The sequence below is a fragment of the Paroedura picta genome, chromosome 12, assembly GCF_049243985.1.
Source record: "Paroedura picta isolate Pp20150507F chromosome 12, Ppicta_v3.0, whole genome shotgun sequence".
In the NCBI taxonomy this organism is placed as follows: Eukaryota; Metazoa; Chordata; class Lepidosauria; order Squamata; family Gekkonidae; genus Paroedura; species Paroedura picta.
Genome location: NC_135380.1, coordinates 19202854 through 19230202, shown reverse-complemented (window position 1 = coordinate 19230202; position 27349 = coordinate 19202854). Strand labels below are relative to the sequence as shown.

General features: G+C 44.5%; 1 long non-coding RNA gene across 2 annotated transcripts in view; it reads left to right on the top strand.

The window, feature by feature from the left end:
* Positions 1-27349, top strand: part of LOC143822123 (uncharacterized) — a 73108-nt gene that overhangs the window by 14678 nt on the left and 31081 nt on the right. Inside the window, exon 3 of one of the 2 annotated variants that reach the window (XR_013226054.1) lies at positions 13265-13351. The exons of the other annotated variant lie outside the window; for it this stretch is intronic. This is a non-coding gene — a long non-coding RNA (uncharacterized LOC143822123). Of the gene's footprint in view, positions 1-13264; positions 13352-27349 lie in introns of those variants that run through there. 2 annotated transcript variants of the gene reach the window in all.

The window sequence follows — 27349 nt, the reverse complement described above, 5'->3', positions numbered from 1 at the left end:
GTCTATTGTTCCTTCGAGTGCTTCGGCAGAGCAGCTACATCCGACAAAGGCGAAAACCCAATGAGTTAATTAAGGGCAAATTGTCTATGATTTCCTTTTGCCTTGCCTGCCTTCCCTGCCTCCTGCCTCGGTCTGTGCCGTGCAGCCGCCTCTTGCCCCTTTGTGCCAAAATGATTAATGGGGGGACTGCAATGAGGTCAATTAGCTGGGGTCGGCTGGAAGCTGAAAGGTGGAGTGTGTTGCTTTATTGAACACTGCGTTTGCACTCCAAACCATGACCTGGGCTGTGGTGATTTATTACCGGGATGGCGGTCGGATCACTCTACCTTCAGCCCCTTACCTTGGCTTCAGCAATCGGGCTCTTGCTGTCAATTAAAGTCGAGGGAAAACCTGAACTGTGCGGCCAACGTCAAATGGATATTAGAAGTTTGGGGAGGGGGGGGAGATAAGGAAGTGGTGTTTATTTTTTTTTTGCAAAGGGCCTCCTATAATTTCTTTGCACGTATTGATTTTAAATGGCGTTGTGTCTCTTGGAAAAGGAGAAATTCCATTGCCTACAGTTTTGTGGGATCGCTTTGGAGGGGAGAAAAAGGAAGCGGATGTAAACAGTGGTGGGGTTAAAGGAAAGACCTTGGTCCCACGTAATAATGAAAAGGGTGGAAATGAATAAGGAGACATTTTTCTCACGCTTAGGTCCCAACTCTTTATTTTATTTATTTATTTTCCAGTTTCTAGACCGCCCACTCTTGACAATAGCCATCACGTGGCGGTTTACGGAACATAAAACCAATAAAATTACAATATGATACCCATAAAAACCCTTAGAGAGCTGCTGCAATTTCGTATGGATATTCATTCATTCATTCATTCATTCATTCATTCATTCATTCATTCATTCATTCATTCATTTCGTCTTCATCTATATGAGCTGCCTGGTCATCCACCTGATGGCTTCAGCACAGTTTGGCTAACAGTGGGTAAGAGTGTGTTCTGGATGGGTACATTGCCACTCTAGGGCTGCCAACTCTGGCTTGGGGAATTCCTGGAGATTTGGGGCTGGTATGGAACTGCCAGCCCTCCTGCTATTGTAAGAGGCCTCCTCTTAGCATCCTGGATTGCAATCCTCTGGGTGGAAAAAAATCAGTATTGTCTGCACAGCGACATCACTTCCAGGTGTCAGGTCTCTCCAGAACCTTAACTTTGAGCTCGCCACAGCACTGATAAAAGCGGTTCTGACCAAGTAATAGCAGGGCTCTCTCAGCCTCAGCTGCCTCACTGCGTATCTTTTGTGGGAAGAGGAAAGGGAAGGCAAATGTAAGCAGCTTTGAGATTCCTCCTGGTAGAGAAAAGTGGCATATAAGTGCCAACTCCTCCTCCTTCCCACAGTGAGGACCCTGTCCTCCATCCCATTCTCCAGGAGTTTCCCAATTAGGATCTATCAGCCCTACACCCCTCCCATCCTCCAACTACAGCAGAGAGTGTCTGCTGGTTTCCTCAGAATTTCTCAAGTGTTCCATTTCTACAGGCTCCAAGGATCTCCAGGAGGCCCACAGGGTTTGTCCTGGCATCCCTGTGAGATAGGTTGGGTGCTGAGAGAGTGAGTGACCCAAGGTTAACATTGAAAGGTGAACTGAAGTGGGTTCCACACAGTGCAGCCCTCTCACTGATGTACTACACAGGTCTCTCAGGCTGTCTTACGGCCAAACAGAGGAGGGACAGAACCATTCTAAATTCCTTGGAGGGAGAGTGGGGAGAAAATCAAGGAGACTGAATCCTGGATCACCATTCTTGAAACAAAACCCCAGAAACGGCTTTGTGTAAACATGCCCAAAGAGGGCAGTGTGCACATACAAATCCCCCAAATCCCCACAGCCGGCCTAGAACAGCCCCCTCCCTTAATATCAATTAGTACAGCCACTGTGAGATCTACATGTTGTGAAACACTTTTATAAGTGCTAGATTGTATAGTCATTAGTATTATCTTCATTAATTAACATAGCTAAAGAGCAATTAAGCAGCCTCTGCCACCTCTGTTGTGGATGCCTGTTTATTTCCTGTTCCTGCCAAAGGGTGCTCTTAAAGACAGGGGCGGCCTACCGTCTCAGAGCTGGGCCTCGTTCCTGTGGGGAGGGCCCTCATTCGTGCTTTCTTTGCTCATTTAAAACAAGGGGTAGTCAAACTGCGGCCCTCCAGATGTCCATGGACTACAATTCCCATGAGCCCCTGCCAGCATTCGCTGGCAGGGGCTCATGGGAATTGCAGTCCATGGACATCTGGAGGGCCGCAGTTTGACTAACTCTGTTTAAAACATTTCCAAGCTGCCTTGCCACCCCGTTCAGGGTCCTCAAAGTGATGGGCAATAAAACCGGTAAGACGAGATTAAAACCGGATATAAAAACAAAGGAAGGAAAGAATGAGAATGTGTAAACAAGTAAACACGTGAATGGAGGCAGACTCTGTGAGGGAACACCAGAGAATCAGGCAAAACAGAGATGCCAGCCCACCACGCTTGACTTGCTTGGCTGGCGAGAGACAATGATCGGTGGAGGCAGATGCGTCTCACTGGGGAGGGAGTTTCAGAATTTAATGCTAGCTTCAAAGGGAAAGGGAAAGGTATCCCCTGTGCAAGCACCGAGTCATGTCTGACCCTTGGGGTGACGCCCTCCAGCGTTTTCATGGCAGACTCAATACGGGGTGGTTTGCCAGTGCCTTCCCCAGTCATGACCGTTTACCCCCCAGCAGCAAGCTGGGTACTCATTTTACCGACCTCGGAAGGATGGAAGGCTGAGTCAACCTTGAGCCGGCTGCTGGGATCGAACTCCCAACCTCATGGACAAACAGCTTGAGACAGCATTTCTGCCTGCTTACCACTCTGCGCCACAAGAGGCTAGCTTCAAAAGGTATTGCTAAAGAGACAGGTACTAGGGATAAAGTTTGAATGAATGGCACACACTACTATCCAGGGGCTCAACTAGACAATCTGGGTGACTTTGGTCAAGTCAGTAATGAGGGGCGGACTTGTGTCACACACAATATCGTGGGATTAATGTTCCCGAGCATTGTGTGGCCAGCTTGGTCTCACAAACTGCAGTCCCTGAATGACTGTTTTAGTTCATAAGGTTGCTAGCTCTGCATTGAGAAATGTTTGGAGATGGGGGTTAGAGCTTGGGGAGGTAGGGCTGCCAGCTGAACCTTGGGGAATACCTGGAAAACCCCACCCCTCTCAAGCTATTGGGGACTTCCAGTTTCAGAGCATGGGTGCTTAGGTACTACGCTGTATCATCAACGAATGATAACAAACAGGCTCAGGTTATCAAAATAGGGGTGATGCAGGCAGATCTCAGTTTTCACATGTGAAATGTTGGACATTTGCACACCAAAAGCATAAATCCCATTTTTTAAAAAATTAATCCTCTTTGCCTTGTGTTACTAACAGCACTGCAATTAATGTGAATCATTAAATATTTCCCCCACTACTGAAGCATGCTCTTAAATCTTAAATGCATCTTCCCCCCATTAAATCTCAAATATAAATTTGTAACCCTTACTGAGGATTTTACTGCCCTCCCCAAAATCTCTCTGCTTCCTCTCTCAAAATGGTGCCTTAATGAATAATTTTTAAACGATGTTTTCCCCCTTCTTTTGTTTACCACAGCAGATACTGGAACTAGGGGTGGAAAATACTGATTAAGTCAGCCAAATCATCCCCCCTGCCAATGTGGGATTATTCCCAGGAGATAGTTCTCCATTGCTTCTGTCCAGCCTTTAAAAAAAAAAAAAGCAGAGGTTTTCGGCTAATTCCCAGGGGAGGCTGCTTCATATCCTAATAGCTCTCTCCATTTGAGTGGCACACAGCCATCTTCATAGTATGTAGCGAAGGCTCTCCATAGCTGGATATTCATTGCAAAGCACAACCTGTCAGTATCTGCATGGCTCATTATGAGAGCAAGGCATTCACCATTGGAAAGCAGAGCAGGGCTTGGTCCTTCGCCACTGAATCCTTATTGTCGTCTGTTTTGAAGACCCTCCCCTATTGGCGTCCACACCTTCTATTTCTGGTCATGGTAGCAGTCTTAGGTCTAATGATGTGGCATTCATGGCTCTGTCTGCAGGTGAGATGTGTTCTGGAGTTCCTTACTACTCAGGCATGCAGGGATTGGGTTCAAATTGGGACCTCAGCACGGGAGGAGAGGGGACTTCAGCCTTCCAGCCCATGCCATTTCTCCGCCTTGAAAAAGCTTCCGGGAGGTTTTGTTTGCCCCACTGGGAAAGCTAACGTGTTCAGAGGGGCTGCAATTGTGCTCCCTTAAGGGGAGGAACAGCAGGTCTCCAGGGCCATTTCAGGTCAGGAAAATAGTGTGGCTGGAAGGCCAAAGCCCCTGTCCTCTCATTGCCTGCCATGGTTGGCATCTGAATTGCATTCATGTTCATCTGACAATGAAGGATCTCCCAGGCCTGATTGATCTGATCAGCAAACAGAAGCAGGAAAAGTGCATCACGGAGCTAGGCCTTTGGCCTGAATGGAAAGCTGCATTCAGACATCATGGGACATCAAGGTTTACTTAAAGCACGCTAGCTACAATAAATCCTCTTCAGTCAACAGTAAATCCAAGGCCTAGTCTGCACACGATAGATAATGCACTTTCAATGCACTTTAGAAGTAGACTTTCCTGTTCTGCACAGGAACATCCAGCTGCCAAAGCACATTGAAAGTGCATTATCCTATGTGTGCAGACTAGGCCCAGGTTTGTGTATAAATCCCGGGTTGCCCTCCTCTTGACAGTTCTACAACTAGCTTCAGATAGCTTCACAGCAAACCCGAATTAGAACAAATTGTGGCTAGCTAAACAACTAGAAGCCTGGGAAGTTGGGAGTATCTGCATCCTGACCTTTCAACTCACGTTTTTCAAAATGGGGGCCTCCCACCCCCATTTAATTTTCACAGCAACCCTGGGAGGTAGTGAAGTTGGGAGTGAATGATTGGCCAGGTGTCATCTTGAGAGATTCATAGCTGAATCTAACAGTACAGTGCTAAACAGAGCTACACCTTTCAAGACCCATTGATTTCAACAGGCTTAGAAAGACTGAGCTCTGTTTTGGATTGCACTGTAACTTTCTCTGGACACTTTCCCAAGGAGACCACACAGGCTTTTGACAGTTCTTGTTGAAGGAAAAAAGAAAATTGCAGAAACAAGAGGAAAAAATAGTTCCACTCGATTCTTTTAAAATTCTTTGCGTTGAAGACAAATACAGTTATTAAACTCCTATGTCTATTTTTTCCTCTTCTTTCCCATCTGGCAAGAGGATGGGAATGGGGGAGGGAGAGGAGGCTGGAATCTGCTTCTTTTGCTAATGCATGTGGAAGCCTCAATGGTGTTTTTTTAAAAAATATATACTCATTATAATTCCGCACCCAAAGTGATAACATTATCACATTTTTTTATGTGGGTGACTTTCGTGCAAGTGTAAACATATTCACTCTGCAAATATGTTTTGTTCTATGTGAATATCACTCCGAAGAAAAGCAAGCTGTGGTGAAGAGGGGCCTCCGGAGCAGCCCACGATACCCCTTGCTTGGTGTGCGTGTGTGTTACTACGCTCCTCCAAAAGTGATTAGCACCTTAGCACCCTACTCCTCTTGCCCCCACTTGATTTCAATGGGAAACAAACAAAAATTGCTCTCTGAAATACATGTGATTCATCCTCAGGAGACATCTCTGATCCTAATTGCGAGGTATAGCACAGTAACTGCAGCCAAAGTATCCTCTCCCCCAGTGTAATTCCCCCCTCCGTCCAGTTTGATTTCAGAGATATCCCCTTGCAAGGTTTTGACCCTTCTGCCGTATGGGTGAGCTGAAACAGTTTCTTTTTCTACATTGTTATGCTCTCATTATTAGCATTTTTGGACTCGCCTCTCCTCTGGGGAGAGGAATGGGAAGGTGACTGTAAGCTGCTTTGAGCCTCCTTCGGGTAGGGAAAAGCGGCATATAAGAACCAACTCTTCTCTTCTTCTTCTTCTTCTTCTTCTTCTTCTTCTTCTTCTTCTTCTTCTTCTTCTTCTTCTTCTTCTTCTTCTTCTTCTTCTTCTTCTTCCTTCAGTGTGGTCGATGTTTTTTTTATGGCCCGTATATGTCATGTGACATTGATACATTGCAGAGGCAAAACTACAGGTGAGAAATGAACTTGGCACCAAGAAAGAAAATTGATTGAGAGGGTTCCTTCTAGGGTTCACTTCACCCAAGGGAGAGACCGCGCTGAAAAGGGAACGCTGAAGTCAAACTAGACATCTTTTGAAATTTGGTCTCATCCCTTGTGTCAACAGCACCCCCTAAACGAAGACAACAATCAACAGATATAGTTAATTTGATTCATTCAGCTTTTCAGGGTGGGTTTACAACTAAGGCAACATGTCAGCTATCAACATGTGAGCAAGCTGGCTCCAATCGGGACTCATGTTACCTGTGGCTTTCTTTACTGTAGTTGGGCATCTGAAGTGCCAAGAGATGCCAACAAGCCTCATATCCTCCTTAAATGGTGCAGAAGCAATTTAGGGGCTTGATGGTTGGGCAATCAGATTTCCCCCTCCCCAAATCACTCTGAGGTTCAAGCTCATGAAACTGTTTTAAGAATGGCCATTCATCCTTTGATGCTTCATGGTGGTCGCCAATGAGCCCAAGCTGCATTTTTAGTGACCTACGTAATTCCTCCTATGCTTAATTAAGGCCTAAGCAATCATGGCATGGTTATACTGCCACATTGCCAGGAACATCATGAAGCAGATGGGAAAAGATGAAGGATGAGATATAAATCTGACAATAAATTAATATAGGTATATATGGGAAAGCAGCTGATTAGGGAAGGCAACTGGGCATAGTTTAGTTCAAACTCTTCCTGAGCTGCACCCCATTTGTGTACTTCATGGCATCTAGGTTCACAATGATCTAGTTTTGACTGATCTAAAAAGATTCATTTCCCATTGTGCCTTCATTTGAGTCTTCGAGGTAGTTGACAAATGCAATTAGAAGCAAAGAACAATAACACAAATTAAATAAACTACCTCAATCAATGAAGTACTGCCGTAAAACCCAATAAATAAATAGTTAGATGTTAAGAATAACAAAAAAGGACTGATCAATATGAATTTATTTCTTGCATTTACATCTCACCTTTCTTCCTCCATGGAACCAAATGTGGCTTACCTGGGAAGGATACCTAGGAGGTCCCCCAATCAGGCAATTACCAGACCTAGCCTGGCTTTAACAAGGAGGCTGCAAGAGACATCCTGTAGCCGCATTTCCAGCTTTGGGCATAGAGGAGAGACTAGCCCTGGCATTTGAAAGAGAATCCCAACAGCACCAATTAAAGATGAACAGAACTTCTGAAGGTGGTAGGGACACTCTAATGAAGATCTCAGCTGATGGACAGGTTCATACAGAAGAAGAGGACCTTTTAGGTTCCCCAGCCAGAGGACAGGATGTCATGGTAATGTTCTTAGCTTTGTAGACTAACTGACCCTAGATACTCATGGGATAGTGGAAAAATCTGGCTTTTTATGGGCAACATATGAATCCAACTTAACATGTAGGGAAATCCTTTATTTGATCAGCATTGAGACTAGTTAACGTCAACATGACTTTTTGGATGGATTTTTTTTTAAAGCACACACACAAAAAGGATTTTTATGCCATATTAAATGTGTTAGGCATACACAATAACTTGTATAGATCCCCACTGGTTTTATCCCTCTTAAAATTCCTTAGCACAATCTCAGAGGGCTTTGCAAACACCTTTAATTTTTATAGCTGCAAGAGAACGCAGTGTAGGATCACATGTGTTCAGGTATTACATTTCAGTGTGTTCATTATCTTGGGACCAAACCCCTTCAGCTGGTGGAAAACAGAAATATATATGTGTGTGTGTGTGTGGTGGATGGTGGGGGGTGGCGGGGTGGAATGGTACTAGGCTTCTACCAGCCCACCCCCCCCAGGCACTCCTTTTATTTACTACCATTAAAATGGATAAAATAAAAATAGCAGATAATGGGTGTGCAAACAAACAAACAAACAAAAACCCCTGATGCTATAATCTCTTGAAATTTGTTTTAAAAGTCATACATTCCCCTTATGAGCATCAGCAAATGTAAATGGAGAACAAAGGAACATGCATTCAAAGGTCAGCAAGAATACAAGGCTGGGATTCAAAGATGCCATCTTGGTTGTGCATGTAAGGTTCTCTCAGTATGGGGGAGAAGGGGACACATGCATCCCCGCACATATTGCCAGCCTGGCCATGAAGTTGTCCAGTCTCCACCAGGTACTATAAAATGGGTGACCTCCCATAATCAAGAGGGCACATGAAGCGTCCATATATGGAGTCACGCCATTGGTCCATCAGGGGCAGCATCTCACTGGCAGACGTTCTCCAGGGTCCTAGGTTGGGGTCATTCACATCACTTCTGATCCTTTTAGGATCACCCTGATCCTTTTAGATGGAGCTGTCAAGGATTGAGCACAGGACCTTCTCTATGCAGAGCTCTATAACTGAGCCATAGCTTCACTTCCCTTTTCTGGAATTTCACACTGCACACATTTTATCCCTCTTTAATTGTGCTTCACTAAGACCGTTTATGCACTGGAGGTTTCATGCTGGACTGCAGGCTGGAGTTTTAGTCGTGGCAGGTTGCCCCCACCTCTTCCTGTACCCACACGGGGGAGCATTTGGCCTGGTGCACCTCATCTGCCCCCGATTTTTGCTCCTGCATGAGAGCTGGGGCAGTGAAGTTCCTAGTGCATAAACGGTCTAAGGACGATTTGGTAACGAGAGCCTGCAGCTTTTCAGGCAACTTCATTTTAAACATGCTAGCAGCCCAAGAGAAATGGGGGACAATCCAGGTGTAACACTGTTCAAGGGTCTGACCTGTAGATGCCACTGCCATTTTAAAGCCATGTAAAAGTGTAGTGTGGGCACAATTCTGATCAGGCCCATAGCGTATTGGGCTGAGGTGCTCTTGTCCTCCCCTGCTTACTTTTCTAGTGCCGAAATGGACTTCTTTCCTCCCCATGGAGCACTGGAAAAGGCACATAGGAAGGTGGGACAAGTGCCTGCTGCACTCTCTCATGGCATTTCTTAATTGCTCTAAAATGGCGGCAGAGTCCATGGCGCAGACTTGTGGGTGCCGTCACATCAAGTCAGGCACGAAAGGATCGGTTATAACAACAACAGGTAAAAAGTAGCCTCTCAGTACCAGCTAGATAAATAGTAACAGATGAATAACTGCATCTCAGATCAGGAAGCAAAAATCAACTAAAAGCCCAGGAGCGTCAAAAGAGATTTCACCTCGTTCTTGAAGTTTAACAAATTCAGCACTGAATGAATTGGACTAGGAAAGAAATTCTAGGGCATATCCACAGTCTTTAAATGTACTGAAATGCTTACCTTATGTAGTCGTTATATTCCAGCCCCTCCATATGGGTGACCTTGGGCAAGTCACAGTCTTCTTAGATGCTGTTCTCACAGGGCAGTCCTGTCAGAGGTCTTTCGGGCCCACCTACCTCACAGGGGAGAGGAAGGGAAGGCGATTGTAAGCTGCCTTGAGACTCCTTCGGGCAGTGAAAAATGGGGTATAAAAACCAACTCATCTTCTTCATCGAAAGGATACATTGGATTGCTCAGGCACAAAGACTGAAGGAATGGCAAATGATTCCACACTTTGTACAAATGACTTAATTCAATTACCCAAATGACCATGATGACCACGGAGGATGTCTCTTCTCCAATGGAAGGATGGAACTGTGCTTAGAATGGCGCAGTAAGTCCTTCAACTGGGCATGCGTAGTTTCAGACTTCAGCGTGTCGGCATGGGATCATGGGATACTGCTGGCAACAACAGCTTTGCTGGGGAACATTAAGGGAATCCAATCAGGAGTCTGCCTGATGTGTAAGTGAGAGAGTTCAGGTAGAGCACGTTCGCCAGGAGATGGCATTTGCCATCAAGTTCTTCGCAGGCCTACTTCAAAATGACACTTGTTTTTGTGCCAGTTGTTTATAAATGGAGCCATAAGCTGTTAATAATGGATACTCCATCATCTGAATGCTGTCAAACAAACAAATTGGGGGAATTTGCCAAGTGAAATTAGTGGCAGAAAAATCATCTTCCTTGTTGTTGTAATCTTGCACAAAAATGATGTGGGGGAAAAAAAAAGCATATTTGGACATTCTAAGACACTTCTGAACATAACTTGTTTTACTGAAATTGTGGGTTTTAATATGTAATAATAATAATAATAACAACAATAATAATAATAATAAACAACTCTGGAATTACATATCAGGATTTCCATACCAGAAAGTGTAGCTTTCAGGGGGCTCTAGCCCCACCTCTTCCATCACATCTCTGCTTTGCTTCTTATTAGAGGAAAAAATGGCATTACATTTATGAATGGGGGCTTCATTCTTAGCCTGTTCCCCTTTCGCAACATCTCTCCCCCCTCTCCTTTGAACACGCTTTCTTCTCCCCCTTTCATCATTTCAATCTTGTTCCATTTTTATTCTTTTGCATACGTGTATTTGCTGCCCCAGCAACTGAAATCTTTAAGGGTAGCTTTTAATCTGATCTTTCGAAAACAATAGCAAACCTACAAACGTAGGTTTTAAATCTTTGCAAGAGCAAAAGGGTATCATCCATTATTCTTTTCTCTTTTTTTTTGAAAAGGGAGGAGGCAACAAGGGTGTGTGTGCAGAGGGGGGTGTTTCGAAATGGACGGTATTTGACATTATGGTTATAATTTAAAATTGCACAGCCTACAGCCCACAAAAACAGAGCATGTAATTACACACTTACTAGAGGTAACAGCAGTACTGATAATTATTCTTTACACAAGAGGATCCTTCTGATATCCCAGAGTCAGGAAGTGGGAGCTACAATATCTTTAATACCATCCTTAGAGACCCTCGTAAGCAGAGGAGAAGTATGAGAAAACACACAGGGTCCAGAGCAATAACTTCATTGCGCCAGAATGTCAGGGGCTTTAGTGCAGGAGAAATCAATAGTTCCAAGTACATTTTTTTAAAGGTACAATATTTTTTTATGACCCTAACCAGAGAACATACAGCACAGCCGGAGGTATGTGAAACATTCTGAAATGTAGGATTTTTCTTCCAACCCGAACAGCCAGCAGTGGTGAGTGAGGCATTCGACAGCAAAGAGGGGCGAACCGTCGTGGGGATATGGCAATTTGGGGCGTTTATTTGGAGCTAAATTGCTATGGCGTTCAGATGGAGAGAAAGATGGGAGGGGAGAAGAAAGAGGAGGGGTCAGGGCTGGTTTTTTATCGGCCCATCGTTCCTCTGAGCCCAATAGAAACTTACATTCCACAATGAACATAAATAAAGCATATCATGGTGATAAGAAAGTGAAATCAGATCCAATGAAAATGGAATTCCTGCATAGTAGGGTCACCAATTGGTCTGGAGAAAAATGGTCTGCCCCTTAAGCAGAAGTTCAATGGGATGATAATTACCAGGGGATGTTTACCTCCATGCCATGAAAAGCATCAGCTAGCTATTTGCACTCGTTAAGCCTCTGTTAAAGGAGGAGGAATTTTCCTTCAGGGCTGTTGGCAACTCCAGTGGTGGATGAAGCTGATCTGGGAATAAGGGTCTACTTGGCACTGGATGCTGTTTTCCTCTCCCTGAAGGAGCTGGTTGTGTGTGATCCTGGCTGCTTCGTTGACCCTGGAGGCTAGGGCTGCCAGTTTTGGGTTGGGAATACCTGGAGGCTTTGGGGGCAGAGCTGGGAATGGATGGGATTTGGGGTGAGAGGGACCTCAGTGGAATTTAATACATTGGAATCCACCCTCCAAAGCAGCCATGTTTGCCAAAGGAACTGCATTCTGAAACTGGAGATAAGCTATGATTCCAGGAGTTACCCTGGTCACACCCAGGAACTGGCATCCCTACTGGAGGCCCATAGGGTCTGGTTGTATTATATTATTAGGAGACTGGATAAATATATGGAGCAGAGGTACATGGGTAGCTATTGGCTACAACATGTAGATGGAACACTATGTCTGGAGCAGTGATGCTCTGTATTCTTGGTGCTTGGGTGGGGGCAACAGTGGGAGGGCTTTTGGAGTTCTGGTCCCAGTTGAGAGCCAGTTTGGTGTGGTGGTTAGGAGTGTGGACTTCTAATCTGGTGAGCCGGGTTCAATTCTGCGCTCCCCCACATGCAGCCAGCTGGGTGACCTTGGGCTTGCCACAGCACTGATAAAGCTGTTCTGACCGAGTAGTGATATCAGGGCTCTCTCAGCCTCACCCACCTCACAGGGTGTCTGTTGTAGGGAGAGGAATGGGAAGGCGACTGTAAGCCCCTTTGAGCCTCCTTCGGGTAGAGAAAAGTAGCATACAAGAACCAATTCTTCTTCTTCTTCTTCTTCTTCTTCTTCTTCTTCTTCTTCTTCTTCTTCTTCTTCTTCTTCTTCTTCTGGATCACTTTATGGCACCTGGGTTTTGGCCACTGTGTGACACAGAGTTGGACTGGATGAGTCATTGGCCTGATCCAACATGGCTTCTCTTATGTTCTTATTATGGCCCTCCTCTTGTGTCAACTGCATGGTCTGCCAGTGTGCTTCCAAGCCTAATACAAAGTGCCTTTAAGATCCTAAAAGGTATCTCCAGTTAAAAGGATTAGGTAATAGGCAATGCAAAAAAAAACTCAGGTAAAGACCTGAGACCCTGGAGAATTGCTACCAGTCAGATGACTGTGACTGACCTTTGGCTGGACTCAGTATGAGGCAGTTTTCTGTGTTTGACAAAAGTGCTGGGTGATGGGAAAGGAGAGAGGCAGAACTTGCTTGCCACAACACTTTGGTACCTGCTTGAATGTCAGCGCTCATAACTGGATTGTCGGCATATTTCAGAAGCCGCCAAATGCACCTTATGGAGATGGGGGTTGAGTGGGGAGTGCAACAAGGGAGACAGAGTTAATTAAAAATAGGTTGTTCTTTAATGCACACTGATATCCCTCTTATAATGACACCCTGATCTCAGCAATTACTTGTCGAGAGCAGAACCTATTTCTCTTTTCATGCACAAATGCTGGAAACCCACTGTTCAAGGTCATGCTTGCTCAACTTTGCTGCTGTTTTTCTTCCTTGATCCAAATGCCACCATTTGAATGGGGTCTTCCTACTCCCATTTCCTCCTATCTTGTGTATTGCAAATGGCCCGCTCATGGCCAACCAGGTCTCCCTTTGCTTCTTTCCAGTTTCAGTGGTGTTTCACCCCCAGGAATTGTCAGATTGATGGAAGTGAAGCATGAAGATCAGGGTAGCATACTGCTTATGGCGTTGAGGTAGGACTGGTGAGACTTGGCTCAAAACAAAATTAGCTAAAATAAAATAAGAGTTCTTCCAAAGCAGAGAAGGACTGCAACATGACTTTCAGTTCACCTGGAACCAGAACGCCATCTTGGTGAGACTTGGCTTCAAATCCCAACACATCAGAATTCTCAGGTTGGTTCCTCCCCTTGACCTCACAGGGTTGTTGTGAGGATAAATTGTTCTGAGCTCTCAAGAGGAAGTGAGAGATAAAACCAAGATAATAAAACTGAGATGATCCAAAAGCACAAGGATTAAGAACATGGGAGGAAGGTTAATTAAACATGGGTCACAAGAGACAAGTTTGTGGGAGATACATGGCTGGGTTTTTTAAATGCTCAATGAAGTCCTGGAGGGACCGAATTTCAACTGGGGCTGTGCAGGAAGGTGAAAGGATTTAATCCCCTGTAATTTCACAATTTGAAACCCCCCCCCCAACAGTTATTAACCCTCTAATGAAAATTCAAACGATAGCATGAATGTTTTCAAAGACACACCATTTGGCATCTGAGGAGTAAATGGGGAGGCAGACACAATGAATGCTGAGGAAAAGTCCTCGTGTGAAAGTCCCTCTCATATGCACACACCCTTCTCCCCAACCCTCTACTTTATCAGAGCATGTCCAAGGTCTTAGAAACAGGAAAGACTCCCAGTTGATTTTATTTCCATTTTTTAAAAAATTCTGATGTCAGCCCAAAATGGTATCCCAAAGCAGGTCATATGAACAGGCGGTAACTTATTATTTCCCTCAGGAGCAGCATTTGCTTACTGCCCTCTCATAGTTCCATCAATGACACTTGAAAGCTGGAAGGAGGGGAATTCCCAGCTGAACAGTGGAGGTGCACCTGCCTGGCAGCTGTGGCTTCACCTTCCAGTGCAGAGATTCCTACCTAGGGCTCCCCAGCCTTTCCCCTACATCCTGCCTTAATGGACTTGGCCACAAGGTGTTCCTGGCATTGTTATGAAAGGAGAGAACTGGCCATTTCCATTGACCTGAGGGTGGAGTCTATGTGTCATTACTGTGCCCAGGAAAGGGGGCAGAGCCTAGATGCCTATTCTGGCCTCAAGTCACCTCCTTTATCTTCTCTCTCTCAGTCGTCCTTGGGCATGAAAGGGAGATGTGGCCAGAAGACATCTCTTCTGGCCTTGTATCCTGAAGTCTGAAAAATATCTACAGGGATCCTCCATGGGCAAAAGGTTGACAGAGGATGATTTAGTGGTTTCATAGATAACTATTGGAAATTGGAAGGAACTGGGTCCAGCCATGCTGGAGGAGTGCCTGACTGGTTCTTGGAGGCCTGACTCCAATTGTCATCTGCCGCCAATGGAGAAAGACAAGGCTGCTGCCAGAATCACCTACCTATCATGCCTAGAATGGAGTCACCAACGAGGCCATAGGGAGATAAAGAAACCTATTCTCAATAATCATTATTTTATTTATTATAAGCCTCTTCAGGAGCCATTGAAAACTGAGGTGAAATTTCAATTGCAAATCTGGAGTTTAATGGGTTTGAGTTGTCTACCAGAATGAGGTATTCTGTTAATACTATTTAAAATGTATTTCATTAATTATTTTATATGTTGCCTTTCTCCCCAATGGGGGCCCAAAGCAGTTTATGGCATAAATGCGGATTTGAACTTGAGTCTTCCAGCTGCCCCTACACGATACTATTCTAACACACTTAACCACCACACTACGCTGGAATTCTAAAAGTAAGACAGATGGCCATCACTGCCTCAGCAAATCACAGGAGATGGTGGATTTGCGGAGGATGTGATGTCATTTCTGGATGATGCTCTAGGAAGCCCCCTACTTTCTGTGGTAAACATTACAGAGGCAGGGAGAAAATCCTAGAGTGTCACTATGGAGGTCAATTTCCCTTGTGTTAAACTAGGCAGGCAAATTTCAAGCCTAACTTGCAACCTTAGCAATATACCTTCGGATGTATTTGGCTCTGCTGTTCAGATGCCATCATGATAATGACTGCTTTATGCTTAGCCTTTCGAAGTCCAAATGTAAACCTTAAAAGTTAGTTGCAATTTTGCCTACAGCAAAATGTCGAATTTTATGTGCTTACCCCAATGTAGGAGGAGGGGAGTTATTTGAAATTATGCTGAATCCTTGCCAAACTTGCTGGTCGGTAACACTGGTATCTTCTCTTTTTTTTGGTTTTTTTTGGCAGGTTATTATAGAGTATTGACTTTGTTACATCATGGGATTGGGATTATATTTCTCCCCCTTATCCTTCCGTTTGTGCAAATCTGTTTTCACCCCAGGAGCGCACGACATCTCTTCTGGCTACAACTCTACTTACTAATTCATCGATTCATCTTTAATGAGGCCCCCTGCCAATGTTTAAATAGCATTCGGAACAAAAGAAAAAGGCAACATTTTCAAAACAGCTGCTGCTCTCTGTTCCTGACATCCCTGCTTTTCGGAGGATTGAGAAAAATCTATTTTTATTTCGTCCCCTAAAGTTAGTAATTTATAATTTAGGTGCAGCTTTATAATTAACTGTTTGCAGGGTAGGGGAGAAATAAAGAAAGAGGGGAAATAAAGTTTTCTCTCCGGCTGTTGTATACGAAGACAGCATGGGTGCAGCCAGACAGGTTAGTATTGCATAGATAATTGGGGGTTGGGGGGGGGGGAGGAAGGGTTCTGTGCACTTAAGGAAGCTCGCCAAGTTAGAGATGATTTCAATTTTTCCGTCCTGCTGTTTTGACCTGAAAATTTCCATTTTGGTTCTGCTTCTGCTTCTCCCTTACGTGAATCAAAACCCATGATTATATCTGCACTGCTCACTGTTTCCTTGCCTCCAAATTTCCCCATAAAATTGACATATTTTTAAAAAATGCTATCTGTGCATCAATACATCAGTGTTATGAATTATACATATACACACACACACACAAATCTTCATTTTATATATTACTGTATTAATGGTGTGTAAAACTGCTTAAAACCCCAAGTAATAGTGGCTAAAACTGCACAACCAAACTGTTTGACAGAACTCCTGAATGAATGTAAAAATAAAGGGAATCCAGATCATTTGCCTGTCCCTCGGTTGAAGGGACCTCTTCTGCCTGAGGTATCGTTCACAAATTACAGCAAGGTAGTTTCCTCTTGCTCCTGACTGCTGTGCCAAGAATGTGAATGGAGCAGATATGATTTGAATTGTACTCATGGGAAGGAGTTTGTTATGGTTTTGCCAGGTGGGGCAATTCTCTATCAAATTAGCTAACTCTAATAAGGGCTGCGAAATACAAAATGCCACAGAGGATACAACAACCCTTATCCTGGCACGTAGACCCATTTGGGTGGGCCCTCCTTGTCACTAGAAGGTAATACTTTAACAGTTTCAGAAAATCCTCCTTCACGAATCACTCACTTTTCTGCACTGCTGTGATCTCCAGCTGTCTAGGTCAGGCGTAGTCAAACTGCGGCCCTCCAGATGTCCATGGACTACAATTCCCATGAGCCCCTGCCAGCATTAGCTCATGGGAATTGTAGTCCATGGACATCTGGAGGGTCACAATTTGGCTACCCCTGGTCTAGGTAAATCCACTCTGGAGGAGTACGAAAGAAAAGAAGAAGCACATCTCTGGAAGATCAGGGATGGAGTCCCTGCTGCTTCCCCCCCCCCATACGCAAATTGTTTATTGGTTTATTTTAACTCATTTTTACCTCACCACAAATTGGCACCGAGGCCAACATATTGGTTAATTGGGGGGGCGTAGTATTGAGGGTATTGTTTGGATATACTGGTTTTTAATTATGGGTTTTATTGGGCATTTTATTATATTATTGTGACCTGCTATGAGCTGTTTGGGAGTGGCAGGATATAAATCCCAAAATTATATATATATAATACAAAATATAATATAAAATTATATATATAAATATACATACACAAAAACATTCCTAATGGGAAAAAGAGTACAGGTGAAGACTCTACAAAAGCCTCTGAAGAAACATTTTTATTTGATGTCAGAAGTTGGCAGAAGTCCCAAAGGCACTGCACTATCAAGAAGACCCCACCGCCAAACATCCAAGGGGGAGGCTGATAGTTCAAAACAGGGAACAGACACACACCAGCATGGTGTCAGCTTAATGTAGTGGTTAGGAGTGCGGACTTCTAATCTGGCAAGCCAGGTTTGATCCTGCACTCCCCCACATGCAGCCAGCTGGATGATCTTGGGCTTGCCACGGCACTGATAAAGCTGTTCTGACCAAGCAGTAATATCAGGGCTCTCTCAGCCTTACCTACCTCACAGGGTGTCTGTTGTGGGGAGAGGAAAGGGAAGGAGATTGTAAACTGCTTTGAGACTCCTTCTGGTAGAGAACCAACTCCTCCTCCTCCTCCTCCTCCTCTTTCTTCTTTCTATCCCCATCCAACATGTGCCTACAACCAGAGATGCATGGCTGATTCGTAGATTTTTCTGACTCTGAAACTGGGATGATATGCTCAATAGACTGGATGCAGATCTGCCCACTTCAAATATTCATTTGGTGTGGAAATTCAAAGAGACGGTGTCTGCCTTGCTTCCCCCACCCCTCTCGCCCTGGGCTGGACAGCAGTTGGGGATTACAGTGTTTTGCCTGGCCCCATATAGTCAAAGTCCCTTTTCTACCCACACTGGGTTCTTTTGAAAAGGAATTCTTGGGGAAGCGGTACATATTCTGACTCTTTGTTTATAAGAGTTATTTTAAACCATAGAGTTTGGCTATCTGAAGAACTTGATACCATTAGCCACAGCACGATTCCACTGAGGCCATAGCGCTGTGTGGATGAGCCTCTACTCCTCTCCACATTCAGTCAACTGACAGAGAGACAGAGAGAAAGAGAGAGAGAGAGAGAGAGAGAGAGAGAGAGAGAGAGACAGAGAGAGACAGAGAGAGACAGAGACAGAGAGAGAGACAGAGACAACAGAGACAGAGAGACAGTAGCTTGTGAACATGGTACCTACACAAAAAAAGAAGTCTATACCTATGTGCTCCCTCTCTCTCCTGGGTGGGGAGAATGCTTTCTTAATGTTCCTGATCACAGAGATGGCTCCTATATGTGTGCACTTCTTCCTTGTGTTGGTACATGTACTCGGTCAGAACTTGGCAAGCATCTGGAGAGTGGGGCTGGCGTATTGCCTGGAGGCCACCTGAGTCATCCTCCTGGCTCAGTACTGGCCAATCTACTTAGCCAAAGGTTCTCCAGTGGAAGGCAGAGAAAGAAGAAGAGCTGGGCTTTTTGTATCCCGCTTTTCGCTACCCAAAGGAGTCCTAAAGCAGCTTACATCTGCCTACCCTTCCCCTCCCGACAAAAGATACCTTGTGAGGTGGGCAGGGCTGAGAGAGCTTTGCGAGAACCGGGATCGGCCCAAGGTCACCCAGTATGTAGAGGAGGAGTGGGGAATCCAACCGAGTTCCCCAGATTAGAGTCCTCCCACTCTTGATCCCTGCACCCCGTCTGCTTCCTGTGGTCTTTTAGCAAAAGAAGCCAGGGGGCTGAGTCTGGGACTCTCCCCCTGAAAACTTTGGCACTAGTCCTGAGTCCCAGCCCTGTTCCAGTTTCATTCAGCACAAACCAGTATATCGTGTACAGATTGTTTGTTCTAATTTGCGTCTCTCCCTCAAGTCCTTCCTTCTATTGTTGTCTCTGACACGTGATGCGCCTCTGGGGTTCAGCTCCATGCTGTGGGGCTGCCAGCCACTGCCAGGCAGCACCATGCATCATATTCTCAGGCAACCCACATTTATCACACCGTTGCTCAGCCCGCTTCTGGCAGCAAGGCAAGGCTTATTCCCAGGATCATCTCAGCAGATGTATTAAAAAAAAAAAAAACTTCAGCCCCAGCTGGCTTCCAGCAATGTCGGCCTATGGTCAGGGAGTTGCTGCCGCTGTCCCATGCTGAATGCAGCCCCGATGAGCTTTTGGCATGCTCCTCCAAAACAGCGCTGTTAAAGTATCGGAGGCGATGTGCCAAAAGCCAGCAGTAGCAAGGGACTGCTGTGTAAATTCTCCTCATCTGAATCTCATTCCGGTTTTTGCCGGGCCTTGTCTCGGGGCAGAATTGTTGCATTAGGAATCTGTCTTCGTCTCATTTCTGACTTGGGTATAGAGCATCGCTCATGTGCATTTTGCCATAACTTTCTCTTCCGTTGGTTTGTTTGCTTCCCCCCCTGCTTTACTGAGGTGCCTGTGAACATTTCTCAAATACAGCTCAAAAAAGAGGTGCCTTTATGTGCTTACACATGTCACTGAATCACCATTCTTTTCCTTGGTGCTTTACCAATGCACCGGAGTGCACAGATGGATCCCATGCAAAAAAATAGTGTTGGTACACAGTAGAAGAGCTAGATTTGTTGGAATTTGCAAGATTTTTAGTGTGCATGATTCAACAGCTTATGAAGAATACCCTACAGGGGGCATCAGAGGAAATATGTAATTAGCATATTTAAATAAGAACTTCCTGGTATTTTTCAGGCCTGAATCAGGGCCAGGACATTTTACAACCTGGCCCCCACTTGAGCTTCCAGAACATATCCAGGCCTTGTCGGAGCTGGCACAGTTCCACAGGGCCTACAAGACAAAGCTCTTCCACCAGGGTTTTGGCTAGGGCCAAAGATATGTTTAACAGCTGACATCTAATGGGCCCCACCTATCTGTCATTCACCCCCTACCTTAAAATACCCAGATTGTAATCTGGTCTGAGTGAAACCAGAAGAGGTTCTAGTCAACGGGCTGCTGATACGGACATCTTTCACTTTAATGCCAGTTAATTGTTTTAATTTAATTTTAAATTTTAATCTGATTGTTTACTTAGTGCATATTTATAAAGTCTACATGGCTACATTTGTTAGTCCAACCAGCAACATTTCACGAAATAATATTCAAAGTGCTAGCAGCTGGACTCTGGGAAAGTCAGTTCTGATTAGAGATTTGGTCCAGAAGGCCATCAAAATCATCGAAAATGCAGCCGTTCAGGATGGAGGTTCTTGAAGTAGCAGTTGGGGTGGAGGGATTCTCAAATTCAGTAGGGTTACATGCAGGTCCTTCCAAAAGGACTCCAGCTTCAGGCAGCTCTTGTGCCAATGATTTATTATTACACATCACTTGTGATGTCAAACTGGGGCAAGTTTTATATATTATGGCACTGTACACCACCCTGAGCTGGTTTCCTGGGAGGGTGGTATAAAAATCAAGTCCATCAAATCAAATAAAAAATAAATTATCTCATCCTGTGCCCTGATTGGCTCAATTGGAGACTTCCTGTTCCTCTGAGCACACTTCCTCCCTGTTTGCTTTCAGATGCAGAAGAACACACTCAGGAAATCTCCTTGGTCTCTAAGATGCTACTGGACACCAATCTAGCTATCATTCCAAAAAGACTCCCCCCCCCCCAAGAATCTCAGTCATAGATGCTCACCTCAAGATTGCTTCCCCCACCAGGGTTTTCCCAAAATATGCTTGAACTTCTGTAACTTACGGCCAGTTCCCATTTTGCAAAGTTTGTGGTTGCCACAAGAGACTTATGATCGGAGTCCTGTGCTTGGGTGCTAACTCCCAGGAATATGGGAGCCCATTTCAAAGGAGGCCTGTGGAGCATGGGGGCATGGGGGCTGATACCCTTTCCCCAACCTGACATGGCCATGCCAATGTGCCATTTATTCTGCTGGAAAAACCTACATGTACTGATGACTACACATAGGTGTCTCTGATAGCTAAGACAAGCTTCCCTTGCACATTTACTTTTATCTAGATTTAATTTTAGAATTTCTCCTAGTTACTCTGGGAGAAATTACACATGAACCAATAGCATAATAATGATGCAAGGAAAGCTGCCCATCCCTCATCCAGACTTAATTCAGAACATGGCGGCAGCATGCGCATGACGTCCCTTCCACGGGTGGAGACCAAGAGCTTTCCATGCATTGAGCACATCCCTGCAGTCATCATGTACCAAAGTAGTTATGAAAATGGGCCATTTTACACTGTAGCATGTTACACTGTTGAAATTTAAAGCCCAGTTCCCACAGTGATTAAAAACATTTCATGGGATACTTTGCTGTGAACATAACCCACGATGCTGGTGCAAATCTAGTTTATAAACTCGAAACAGCAGCAGCGGAAATAGCAGAAGGAAAACAACGGATGGATAAACTGGTGGGGACAAGATTTGCAAGTCTGTTTCCATGGAAGCACTGGCATATCCCAAGTGGCTTGAGGAGCCAACCAAGCTCTCGGTGAATGTTAAAGCGTTTTCTTCCTATTGCTACCTGTACTGTAGAATGCTGGTATGCAAGAGAGACTGGATTAAGAAATAAGAAAACCCATATTGGGATCAATCTCATGCATGACATTCTTGGGATGCAGAGTCCTCCCAGGACATTCTGTTACCTCAAGTAGCTGCCCCCCACAATTTGAGAGGTCTGACCTAGATCATTTTCAGAGTCAGAGAGGAGGTTATGCACATTGCTAAGACTGCAGGCAGGCAAAATGGAGTGCCCTACAGCATCCATTTGGACATGGCAAGGAATGTGCTCGGATCACATGCTGTTTGTTCTTGCATCTCATACGTCTGGTTGGTTTGCTTGTGTTTTAGCATTCTTGCATGCCACTGTTCGGTCTAAAATGAGGCACAAGTATATTATCTGGGAAACAAATGGCATAATTTATACATTCATATATGATTTGCTTTCTCTTTTAATGAAAGTGACCAGCCCTCTGTGCCCTTAATTGCAAAAATAAGATGGTTAGCCATAAGGAGGAGGGCCTTTTTTGTGGTGGCACCCCAATTATGAAATTTCCTCCCAGTAAAGTTTCATCTGGTCCCTAGGCTTGCTAGTTTTTGGTGATAGGCTAAAGTTTTCTTTTCCACCCAGACTTTGATTGTTTTTATGGATGTTTGTTTTAACTTTTACACTTATTATATAATTTTTCTTTTATATGACTGTCAGCTACCCTATAAACCCAGAAAGGGTGAGATAGTGGGACATAAGTTTTTTTTAATTGATTAGAAAAACACCAACTTCCCTCCTTCCAAGAACTGGAGCTTTCTGCTTATGGCTGGATTTAGAATTTCTCCTAGTTACTTTGGGAGAAATGACACATGAACCAATAGCGTAGTAATGATGCAAGGAAAGCTGCCCATCCCTAGTCCAGCCTTAATTCAGAACATGGTAGCAGCATGCACATGACTTCCCTTCCACCGAGCTTGTGACCTCCTTGTTCTTAAGACAATTCTCTCACTCATGCATCATCACAATGAACAAAGCATGGTTACTACACCTCACCATTCACATTTACTGAGGAAGAGCACATAACCTACTTTGGGGAGGTGTTGTCACTTGGTGACAGCATGAGGACATCTTACCCCAAGTGAGAACACAGGTTCATCAGAGCACCTCCATGTCTGGACAGACTGAGCCATAGGGTCCAGTTGAATTAGAATCACACAGAGCTGGAAGAGACCACAAAGGGCCACCCAGTCCAGTCCCCCACCTTCTCGGGGACTTAAAAATCACTTTCCTGACAGGTGCTCATCCAATCTCCTCCTAAAAACTTCTAAGATTCCACCACACTCTCAGGCAGCATATTCTATCAACAAGTAGGCCCTCACCACAGTTAAATCAGAGTCCAGTAGCACCTTTAAGACCAACAAAGATTTATTCAAGACGTGAGCTTTCGAGTGCAAGCACTCTTCCTTGCACTCGAAAATTGACGCCTTGAATAAATCTTTGTTGGTCTTAAAGGTGCTACTGGACCCTGATTTTATTGTGCTAGTTCAGACCAACACGGCTACCCATTTGAATCTATCCTCAACATAGTGGTTTGATTTCTGGCTTAGGCAGCTGCCTGAGGAAACAGAAAGATTGCCAGTGGCTGGACATGAAGAGGTTAAACCAGAACCACCCTTTACCATGACTTTTCTGAGTTTTACGACAATATGCAGTTTACAGTTGATAAAAATCATGTTCTCCATGGATATTAGTGGAAGACCAGGGAGTTCTAAAACTGCTTTTTCATGTGTGTATGGGAGCCAATAACCACTTCTGCTCTGCCTCATATAACCCAAGAAATGCAGCAGGCAAGCTGGAAACCTTGCTTTAAATGTTTTTTTTTTAAAACTTGGCACAGACTGCAAGTTTTCTACTCAGGGGTACAATGCAATGATGGGGAAATGGACACTGGACAGCTTAACATTTCATTGTTGCACTTGGGAGCCTCTTAATTTAGTCAAAGCTGAAGGGCGGGGCATGTGGCATTATTTGGTGGGGACAAGGTTGCGTGTTGGCTGTGCTCATCACCATCCCTATGTTCACAAGGAACAAGTCTGAAAAATCCATCAAACCATTTCCTGCTGTAACAGTGGCAGCAGCTAAATTTTTTAAAAGTACTTAATTAAATCATTTTTTTTGGTGAATTATTTTTGGGTAGGAGAGAGGTTTTTGTTCATTCACAGACAAAATAGTTCTTCTCTGGGCAGACAAGTGGAGATTCATGATGCTTTTATAGACCTTTTTTCTCTTCTATAAACCAGTTGCAGGGATTGCTTGCTTGTTCTAGTACAAGGTTTGCACTGGAAATTTCAAATAGTTTTTTGCAAATAAATTGTTATGTATCTCAAATTATACCTGCTGCTCCCCAAATCATGGTGATGATGAAATAGGGAAACCAGGGGGAGACAGGGAGATTGGAAGCATCGGGGGGGGGGAATTCCTAGAGAAGATCTACACCATGTCTGGGTTTCTCCACAATCATGCCATTGCTAACATCAAATCTAGGTTGCCTCTCTCTAGCAACAGTCTCAGGAAAGCTCACAACAGTTAAATATTCATACAATAGCTAAAACCATATAAATTCTCAACAATCAGTTTAAAACAGTAATAATCCAGTAAACATGCAGTCACTAAGACAGCCTCACACAACTTTTTTTTTACCACTCAGAACCCCCTGAAATATTCTTCGAGAAATCCCAGAAGTTGCACAATTATGCAGAATATGGTTAAGAAGCAAAGCTGTGTACATGCCCACCTGGGGTCCCTCCCCTTCCTACCCCCTCTAAGAACACCATTGGGCATTTGGGGAGGGTTGGGTGGGTCAACATGACCATATATGGTCATATTACCCAATAAATGTTTACCACATTTTAAAAATATATTAAAATTAATTTATTCCTACCCATTTGGGAAACTCTTCCAGAGCCATCAAGAAACCCCAGGATTTCATGAAACTCCGCAGTAAGACCTGGGGACAGATGGGAATGAGAGTGGGTGGTAGGAGGGCCCCTAGATGTCAAAAGTGTTAGCCTTGGTCTCAACCATATTTTTAATTTTAATTTTTATTTATAGTTCAATTTTTATGCTGCCACTCCCAAAAAGTCTCGTGGCGGTTCCTAAGAAAGTTTCCCCACAATAAAATACCATAACAATCATAAAATTCCCCAGTTAAAATAATTAAAACTCCAGTTACAAACATACCCTGGCAATGACTTCTGAGGCTCCTTCTTAGCAGTAATGGGTTTAAACTACAACAATATAGGCTAGATATCAGGAAAGAGTAGTTCAGCAGTGGAATAGGCTGCCTAAGGAGGTGGTGAGCTCCCCCTCACTGGCAGTCTTCAAGCAAAGGTTGGATACACACTTTTCTTGGATGCTTTAGGATGCTTAGGGCTGATCCTGCGTTGAGCAGGGGGTTGGACTAGATGGCCTGTATGGCCCTTCCAATTCTATGATTCTGTGACTTCTCCCTCCCACCCCCTAGCTCAGCAGACCTCCTGGAACAAGTAACCCAAGGAGACCATCTCAGGGGGAGCCAAGATCTCAGGGGGAGCCGGTACCTTAACCATTCTTTCCTCCCCCGGCTGCTGGAGATAACCTGCCCCATCAGGCACATGGCAGTCCTGTGATGGAATGGGGAGATCTGTACCACACAGTTGTCTCTGCGTATCCTGGAATGGCGTGGGATTTGGCTGAGGGAGGTGGCACCAGCACCTCTCCAGTGTCACGGAAGAGTGCGCCTTGAGATCTCCACGGATTTCTTTTCCCCAGCTCATTAGGCAGCCAGCGGAAGCAGCAGTCACTGTTGGGCAGCACGAGGGGAAGCTTGTGTGGGCGCCTTGGCCTACACAATAAGAATAGTTACACTCGCGGTTTTAATATCGCCTTACTTCAAAGCAAGGAGCTGGTCTGATCTTTCATCATCTCAGCTGTTGTTTACCCGCTTCTTACAGATGCTGCTTGAACGAACAAACCTCGCATTTCCTGATCTGACTGAACGAGGAATTCCCTCGACGCCGGCAGCTCTGTTCTTGTGGAAGCTTAGTGGTCGTGATTGAATGATGCCACTAACAAGGAAGGGATAACCATTTAAGCGCACAGTATCACCTTTCAATCAAATAATAACTGGCCAAATTAGTTCGGCCGAGCTTCTCGGGCCTACTGCGTGTTTACCGCTTGGAGGGAAAGCTAACAACAAAAGCCAGGCCGTGTTTGGGGTTTGATTTGCGAGGAAGTCACAAATAGCTGTGCGTCTTACACAAGGGCTTCCCTTCCGCTGTGGTCTCCAAATAACATTTTGGTTCCTGGTAGGCACTTTTACATCAGCAGTCCTGGCGAATTAGTAACAGAAGAGCTGCATTAGCTGATATACCTGCTCTGCTCTGCTTAGGTTTTGTTGGCATTGAGTCAGTAATTAGAGGGCTACCACTTGTAGAATTATTAGTCCTCTTACTTTGCATGTGAGAAGCAAAGTGTTCCTTTACACACACATTACACACACATGTCTTACTGCATATTTCCAGAGCAGTAAGCCTTTAATCTTGACTTTAGATTCCGCGTTTGCTTTACACAATATTCTTTTTCCTGTGGTGTTTTATTCTGCAGCTGTAATTTTAAAAAGCTTCTAAATTGGGGTGGAATGTCACTTGTGGTGTGTGTGTGTGTGTGCCCAATTTTTAAAAAATGTACACAATTGCCCTATCACAACTGCACAATAGTGTCTGGCACACACTTTCCATTTAAATTCACACAGTTCAGGTTTTGTGCATGCATTTTTGTGTTAGTTTGCTGAATGAAAGGGAATAGAAAGGAATACAGGAAACGGGGTGGTGGTGGTGGTGGTGGTTGTCAGCCATTCAGTTGAGTCCAACTCTTGGCGATCCCACGGCACAACTGTTGCCATGATCCCCGATCTTGCACTGCCACCCGCAGCCGTCCAATATCCTGACCGGTGTCCATCTTGATTGTGTCTAACCACTGTGCTCTTTGTTGGCCTGGTCTCCTTTTTCCACTGACCAGCCCTAACATAATTGCCCTATATTGAAATTGACAAGACTGGTTTTTGAAATTGACAAGTGGCTGCAAAACACTGTTTTCCATATTGCAGAACACTCAGGGATTTTCTGTTTTGTTGTCAGCCACTGTGAAAAATGAAAATGTCACATGATCTCATAATATGGGGAAACATGTTGAGAACCCACTGACCCTGGGATTGCAAGCTGTGATCATGTACAACTTATGCATGTCTGTCTGTCTGTGTATGCACACAATACAATCTTGTCACTCATGTATCAAATTTGTTTAAAGCACTTCACAAAAGGAACAAATGCTGGGTCTTAACACAGAAGATTGTTTCCAAAATATTCAATCAAAAATACAATATAGCAACTTCCGGATAAAGCTAATTTCATTCTGAGTCTTCTTCACGAATATTTCTATAAACATAAAAATAAAAACCTTTTAAGCTAAACATTCATATCAAAGATTATACCTGATCTTCAGATGACAGAGATCAGTTCTTCTGGAGAAAATGGCTGCTTTGGAAGGTCAGTTACATAGCATTATATCTTCAGGAAGTCCCTCCCCTCCCTGAATCCCATCCTCTCCAGATTGCTTAGACCTGGCACCCCTAGTATAGGTTGTCCCACAGCATCCACTTGGACTTGATAAGGGATGAACAGTGAAGGTGGTTCGTGAC